The sequence below is a fragment of the Piliocolobus tephrosceles genome, chromosome 13 (assembly GCF_002776525.5).
Source record: "Piliocolobus tephrosceles isolate RC106 chromosome 13, ASM277652v3, whole genome shotgun sequence".
NCBI classification, from domain to species: domain Eukaryota; kingdom Metazoa; phylum Chordata; class Mammalia; order Primates; family Cercopithecidae; genus Piliocolobus; species Piliocolobus tephrosceles.
The window spans coordinates 10,788,009-10,796,305 of record NC_045446.1 but is presented as its reverse complement, the minus strand read 5'-3'; the positions used below and the strand labels follow the sequence as shown (position 1 = coordinate 10,796,305).

General features: G+C 47.0%; 1 pseudogene; it reads right to left on the bottom strand.

The window, feature by feature from the left end:
* Positions 1-1,419: 1,419 nt before the first annotated feature.
* On the bottom strand, positions 1,420-6,157 carry LOC111522426 (annotated as a pseudogene).
* Positions 6,158-8,297: the final 2,140 nt, after the last annotated feature.

Sequence of the window (8,297 nt, the reverse complement as noted above, 5' to 3'; positions counted from 1 at the left end):
CTTGAAGGGGTGGAGACCCCATTCTCCATGATGTGATTATTTCACTTTCCATGTCTGTATGAAAACATCTCATGTATCCCATAAATATATACACCTACTGTATACCCACCAAAATTAAAAATAAAAAAATAGCTCAGGTGTGGTGGCTCATGCTTGTAATTCCAGCACTTTGGGAGGCCAAGGCAGGTGGATCACTTTAGCTCAGGAGTTTGAGACGAGCCTGGGCATCATAGTGAAACCCCATCTCTATCACAAGAAATACAAAAAATTGGCCAGGCATGGTGGTGCACATTTGTGGTTCCAGCTACTCGGGAGGCTGAGGTAGGAGGATTGCTTGAACCTGGGAGGCAGAGGTGGCAGTGAACTGTGATCACACCTCTGCCCTCTAGCCTGGGCAACCGAATGGGACCCTGTCTCAAAAACAAAATAAAAAACAAAACAACAAAACAAGAACAACAATAAAATCACATACACACACACACAAAACCAAAACAAAAAACAAAAAACAAAACCCCAAAACCCAAAACCACAAAAAACCAAAAGGACCCATATAAATTAGTTAAAAAACCCCTAAACACCTTAAAACTAATGTGTATGTTCCCAAATCATCAATGAAACTGACATAAATGTCTCAGTAGGATTTTGAGTTAGATGGCTTGATCCCCTTCTCCCTTTGTTTTCCTAGAAGAAGGGCCTAGAGAAGTTAATAACATTTCTGGAGTAAACACAAGAGTATGCTAGCTTTGAACCCTAGGTCTTCCCAGTTTCACATCCTAGATGTGCCCGGGTTCCTGACAGGAGAGCAGATTTTACGAGTGACCTGCCACTGTGCGTCAGTGCTCAGCTTCTCCGCTCAGTTGACTTTACATTAGTTTCTTAGGGCTGCTGTAACATGGTCCACCAAACTGTGTGATTGAAAAAAAAACCCAGAAATTTATTGTCTCACAGTTCTGGAGGCTGGAAGTTCAAAATTAAGGTGTTAGGGTGAGTTTTTTTTCTTGTTAAACAAAGAATGCTTTATTAATACAAATACACATAAACCCTAAAGCATCAAGAAATTTAAATATTTATATAATAGCATGGTCAGGTGCGGTGGCTCACACCTGTGGTCCCAGCACTTTGGGAGGCCGAGGTAGGCAGATCACCTGAGGTCAGGAGTTTGAGACCAGCCTCTACATGGAGAAACCCTGTCTCTACTCAAAATACGAAATTAGCTGGGCGTGGTGGTGCATGCCTGTAATCCCAGTTACTTGGGAGGCTGAGGCAGGAGAGTTGCTTGAACCTGGGAGGTGGAGGTTGCGGTGAGCTGAGATTGTGCCACTGCACTCCAGCCTGGGCAACAAGAGCAAAACTCTGTCTCAAAAAAAAAATATATATATATATATATATATATTTATGTCATAGCAAACAGGTGGCAATTCAACATCCAGGGTCAACAGAAGGGTTGAAGGAGACTACAACAGAGTGGGTTCCCATGATGGAGAGGGCATCTTCACAGGTGGAGGCAGGCCCAGCTGAAAAAGCTTTTCAAGCTCTCTCTCCTTACCAAGGATCATAAGAGGTACTCCACTCAAGGGGAGGCCGGTAATCTGGTGCTCTTCAGGTTGGTTAAAACTCTCAAAATCCAGAAGATTGAAGTGAAATAATTTTTCTATTTCTGGATAACATTATCTGAGGCAGGAACAGAGCTTTTTGCTTTAACAGTCTTCCTGGTCATCTTTTTGGCAGAGAAATTTGGGTGTTTTAGTTTGAGGAGTCTGTTGGTCTTTATTCACATTTCTGTAGCCCTGTTGACTTCCAAAAGCCTTTCTGGTAGCTTTAGGTAAGGCTGGTAAAGCACCGGATATTTTGCCAACACACGGTGTTGAAACTTGAGATCTCCCCTTTAAGGCTTTGATTGAAGGTCCAGATCCCAGCTTCAGCCTATCTTTAGGAGCTGCATGGATACCCGGTTCTCCATTCTCCTTATCAATATAGATCAGAGCAGGGTGGGTTCCTTCTAAGGGTTCCGGGGGAGCATCTGTTCCATGCCTCTCTCTTTGCTTCTGGTAGCCCCAGGCATTCCTTGGCTTGTGGATGCATCTCTGCAGTGTTCCATCTGCACATGGTGTTCTCCTTGTGTGTCTGTGTCTTCTTGCCTGGACACCAGAGTTAGGGGCCCACTCTGCTCCAGTAGGACCTTGTCCTGACGAATCACATTGGTAACAGCCCTATTTCTAAACATGGTCACATTCTGAGGACTTCACTATATCTTTTTTGGGGCCGCAGTTCAACCCATGACATACCCCTGAAAGATGAAAAGAGTAGAATTTGGGACATTACATTTCTAAGTAGTTAGAAAAACTGCTTTTGTTTATCTAATAAAGGAGGTATTTGAAGTTGCCCCTTCAGCTTTAATGTTTTTAAAAACTGTTGACTGTAGGGTTTGCCTGATGGGTTAAAGGCTATCCCAGTTTTAGCTGCAGGTCAGTCATTTCACCTGCACCCTTCTTTGCCCTCAGGTGTGGATTAAGGACCTGGAGGCTGGAGGGGTTTTTCCTTCAGCAAGTGTTCCTATGACAAAATACTGAGCTGTTGACTGAGGCTGGGAAGAGGGGATGTCCTTAGGACTCCTGTAGAGGGCTTATTCCTAGCTGTCTCTAAAGCCCCTTGGGCAGTGGGCTTTTGGGATGAGGACTGACACACCTTGCATGCCTGGAGGATGCTGGGCCACTGGGAGCTGGCTCTTCCTGCTCTGCTCCAGGCTAGGGACCGAAGAAGCCCAATGAGTCGTTTGCACAGCTGCAGTGAGTCCAAGAAGAGGGCTTCTTACTTGGTTTTGCCCATTCCTGAATCAAGAATCATTTCAGCGTTAGGTGGGATCCATCCAGACCAGTCACCTAGACATTTCCTTAAATTGGGATTTTTTTTTTTTTTTTTTTTTTTTTTTGAGACGGAGTCTCACTCTGTCCCCCAGGCTGGAGTGCAGTGGTGCGATCTCCGCTCACTGCAAGCTCCACCTCCCAGGTTCACACCATTCTCCTGCCTCAGTCCCCCGAGTAGCTGGGACTACAGGCGCCCATCACCACACCCAGCTAATTGTTTGTATTTTTAGTAGAGACAGTGTTTCACCGTGTTAGCCAGGATGGTCTTGATCTCCTGACCTCGTGATCTGCCCGTCTCAGCCTCCCAAAGTGCTGGGATCACAGGCGTGAGCCACTGTGCTTGGCCAATTGGAATTTTTTTAAGCAAAAAAAGAGGATATATTGAGAATGATGGAACTCCTGGTCTAAAATGAGAACTATATATAACTCCTGGATTTTTGCCTTTCCCTCAACTCCCCTGCAATGGACTGAATGTTTGCGTCCCCCACAAATTCTTATGTTGAAATCCTAACCCTCAATAGAACAGAATTAGAAGGTGGGACTTTTGGGAGGTAATTAGATGATAAGAGTAGACCCCTCATGAATAGGATTCGTGCCCTTGAATAAGAGCCACAGAGAGCTCTCCAGCCTTCTGTCATGTGAGGAGACAATGAGAAGACAGTAGTCTTCAACCTGGAAAAAGGCTCGTACCAGAGCCTGACCAAGCTGGCACCTATCTCAGATTTCCAGCTTCCGGAACTGTGAGAAATCCATTTCTGATTTTTATAGGCCACCGGTATATTGTATTTTTATGGTAGCAGCATGAACAGACTAAGGCCTGTTGGCTTTACTTTCACAATGGAAACCAGTCTTTTCACTCCTCATTCTCTGCTGCTTCCTTTCTAATTCAAGCTACCATCACCGCTCCTCCGGACCGCTACACCCATCTTCCAGCTGGTCTCCCTCCTCCATCCTTGTCTTGTACAATTCATCCTCCACCTAGAAGCCAGAGTGGTGTTTTAGAAACCTGAATCCAAGCATGTTCTATGTTAAAACTCTCCAATGCATTTAAAAATCTCCACAATCTGGCCCCCGTTTACCTTTATCTGACACCACTCGTGTTGATTTCTTTCTTTTTTTTTTTTCTGACAGAGTCTCACTCTGTCACTCACGCTGGAATGCAGTGGCATGATCTTGGCTCACTGCAGCCTCTGCCTCCTGGGTTCAAGTGATTCTCCTGCCTCAGCCTCTTGCCGTAGCTGGGATTACAGGTGCATGCCACCACGCCTGACTAAGTTTTGTATTTTTAATAAAGACAGGGTTTTGCCATGTTGACCAGTCTGGCCTTGAATTCCTGGCCTCAAGTGATCCACCCGCCTCTGACTGCCAAAGTGCTGGGAGTACAGGTGTGAGACACCACGCCCAACCTCGTGTTGGTTCATTTCTTGTTACTGTCTTTTCCTTCGCCCACCCTTACCCTCCTCTCCCCTTAGAATGTACACCTTTGAAAGAAGGGGCCTTGTTTGTCTCGATCATAGAGACAGGGCTGTGCCTGGCACTAGGTGGATGCTCAGTCAATATGTTTATAACGCAAATGGCAGAGACAGAAATTTAGGCAAGCCACCATGGGTTTTCTGTATTCAGTTCTGATACTGACTTTCAGTTCTTTTCACCAAAGAATTGGCAAAAGTCCTGAGCTGGAGGGAATCATTGTGACTTCTCTTCTAGGCTCTGCAGATAGCCTTCTGTGTGTCCCAATATTGTTCTTTTCGCACACCGATCCATGGCTTGGTGGCACTTCTCACACACAGCTTTCATTCTTGCCAATGTAGTTATGCAATGATTGTGTCAAGTACCAGAACATTCCACTAGAGGGCAGTAGAATATAGTGTTCAGAGTTTGGGATCTGAAGCCATTGACTGCCTTGCCATCTATTCTCTTCCAGGAATCATTTTGGAGAGAGGGCAGCAATCATTTTGAACTGTGATGATATGAGGGCAACCACCTAGGGATGGCAGAAGAGCAAGCTGGATCAAATGGCCATATAACACAAAAATCACTATGCTTGAGAACTTAGTACCCCCCTGCCCCTCCTTCCTGCCCCCTAAGGGCAGGCTGCCTGGGTTAAAAAGGGGAGGGAGAGGGAGATGATGTACATTACTTCTGCTCACATCCCACTGTCCAGAAAATACTGCTTGCTGAAGGGTCATATGGCTACACTTCCCTATAAGAAAGGCTGTGAAATGTAGCCTTTTTTCTTGGTGGCCAAAAATCTATTATGGAAGAATGGGAAAATGGATATTGGAAGTTAACGGGCAGTTTCTGCCACAAATTCTTAAACCAGCTGAGGTTAAATAATCTGAGTTAAGGCCGGGCGCGGTGGCTCACGCCTGTAATCCCAGCACTTTGGGAGGCTGAGGCAGGGGGATCACAAGGTCAGGAGTTTGAGACCAGCCTGGCCAATATGGTGAAACCCTGTCTCTACTAAAAATACAAAAATGTGGCAGGTGCATGTAATCCCAGCTACTCGGGAGGCTGAGTCAGGAGAATCACTTGAAACTGGAAGGTGGAGGTTGCAGTGAGCCGACATCATGCCACTGCACTCCAGCCTGGGCAACAAGAGCAAAACTCCGTCTAAAAAAAAAAAAAAAAAAAAAATCTGAGCTAAATAATCTGTGCTTTTGTTAGGGCAAGGGATTTCCAAGGTGAGTCAGACCCAAGCCACTGGTCATCAGGCTTTGCTTGCTTCTTTGTAGTTAAACTTAACTTGTTATGTCAACTAGATTTTTGGATTTTATAGCCTGGAACCTCCCCCAGGGATGCACTTTTAGAATCCCCTATAGCTGGTGTCCTGTCATTATGATTATGCAAAACTGGTCTGTTAGTATTATTAAAAACTTTTGTTTGCCTTATTAGCATCTTATTGTATTTAGTAGTGCCATCTGGAAGTTTCATCTACTAGTGAGAGGTGTCAACACGCTAGCAGCCCTCGCTGGCTCTGGGCACCTCCCCGGCTTCGGCTCTAGCTGCGCTTGAGAAGCCCTTCAGCCCGCTGCACTGTGGGAGCACCTCTGTGGCTGGCGGAAGCCGGAGCCGGCTCCCTCTGCTTGCGGGGAGGTGTGGAGGGAGAGGCGTGGGCGGGAACCGGGGTTGCGAGCGGCCTGGCCAGCACGAGTTCTGGGTGGGTGCAAGCTCGGCGGGCCCCGCACTCGGAGCGCCAGAGGTGCCGCCAGCCCGGGCAGTGAGGGGCTTAGCACCTGGGCCGCCAGCTGCGGAGGGTGCGCAGGGTCCCCCAGCGGCGCTGGCACGCCCATGCCGCTCGAATTCTTGTTGGGCCTCAGCCACCTCCTGACCGGGCAGGGCTCAGGACCTGCAGCCCGCCATGCCCAAGCCCCCCTACCTGTGGGCTGGCACAGGGCTGAGCCTCCCCGACGGGTTCCGCCCCCTGCTCCACAGCACCCAGTCCCATCGACCTCCCAAGGGCTGAGGAGTGCAGGAGCAGGTGGGACAGTCCTCTGTGTCTAGCCAATCTAGTGGGGACTTGGAGAACTTTTCTGTCTAGCACTCTGTGTCTAGTTAAAGGATTGTAAACACACCAATCAGTACTTTATGTCTAGCTCAAGGTTTGTAAATACACCAGTCAGCACTCTGTGTCTAGCTAAAGTTTGTAAACGTACCAATCAGCACTCTGTGTCTAGCTAAAGGTTTGTAAATGCACCAGTCAGCACTCTGTATATAGCTAATCTCCTGGGGACATGGAGAACTTTTCTGTCTAGCATTCTGTCTAGCTAAAGGATTGTAAACACACCAATCAGCACTCTGTGTCTAGCTCAAGGTTTGTAAATGCACCAATCAGCACCCTGTCAAAATGGACCAATCAGCTGTCTGTAAAATGGGCCAATCAGCTCTCTGTAAAATGGGCCAATCAGTGCTCTGTAAAATTGACCAATCAGCTCTCTGTAAAATGGACAAATCAGCAGGATGTGGGTGGTGTCAGATAAGGGAATAAAAGCAGGCTGCCCACACCAGCCGTGGCAACCTGCTGGGATCTCCTTCTGAGCCGTGGAAGCTTTGTTCTTTTCCTCTTTGCAATAAATCTTACTGCTGCTCACTGTTTGGTTCTTCACCACCTTTCATTTCCTATTATGTTCTATTTTTCCTTAGAATTTGGGGGCTAAATACTGGGCACCCATTGGCGAGTTAAAAGCTACTAGTGTGGCTGCTGGACTAAAGACATAGATGTCAGGCTTTCTGGCAAAGGCTCTGTAACAACCCCCGACTCTTCAGAGTTGGGAGCGTTGGTTTGCCTGGAACCAGCTTCTGCTTTTCCTGTACTTCTGGGCTGAGCCAAGGGTCAACAGGGAGGAAAACCATTGAGCTCTGGGGTCCTGACAGCAAGGTGGTTGACCCTGTGGCCTTGAGCGGAACTCTCAAAGTCATGTTGCCCAAGCGAGACTCGCCCATCTATTCTATCTACCCTGACCCTTGCTTCCTGGGTCCTAACGCCTGTCAGACAAACTTCCTCTTGCCTCTCTTCTCCAAGATTGGTCCTGCTTCTAAAAATCACTCCTTGTTTCTGGTACTTTTCTAATTTCTCCTATAAGACTGATTTCTAGTATAAACTTCAGGACTCTATTACCTTCTTTAGGTACCCGGAGTCACCAATCAGAAAGACATAATTTTTGCCCAAAGTCCCATCATAGAGGGGACTATCTGGAATTTTAGGATCCCTCCTCAGACAAGCAGGACTAACGAAAGCTATTCCTGAAGCTAGAATATGGGGAGCCTCAGAAATTTTATCCTTCCTATTCGTATAAGTGAGGACAAAAGGTGTCACTCTTCCAACCCTGGAGATCGCTTCCCTCCCTCAGGGTATGGCCCTCCACTTCATTTTTGGGGCATAACATCTTTATAGGACATGGGTAAAGTCCCAATACTAACAGGAGAATGCTTAGGACTCTTAACAGGTTTTGGAGAATGTGTTGATAAGGGCCACTAAATCCAATTTTTCTCGGTCCTCTTTGTGATCTAGGAGGATAGCCAAGGGTGGAGGTTTTCGAGAATGCATTGGTAAGGGCCACTAAATCTGACCGTCCTCAGTCCTCCTTGTGATCTGGGAGGAAAACTAGTGTTTCTGATGCTGTGTCGGTGAGTGCAACTATTCTGATCAGCAGGGTCCAGGGACTGTTGTGGGTTCTTGGACAGGGGTTGTTTCTGCTGCTGCGTTGGTGAGTGTAACTATTCTGATCAGCAGGGTCCAGGGACTGTTGCAGGTTCTTGGGCAGGGGGAGAAACAAAACAACCTGAAACCATGGGCAGTTTTGTCTTTCAGATGGGAAATGCTCGGGCATCAATAGGCTCACCCTTGAAATGCATCCTAAGTCATTGGGACCAATTTGACCCGCAAACCCTGAAAAAGAGGTGGCTCATTTTTTTCTGCACTATGGTCTTGCC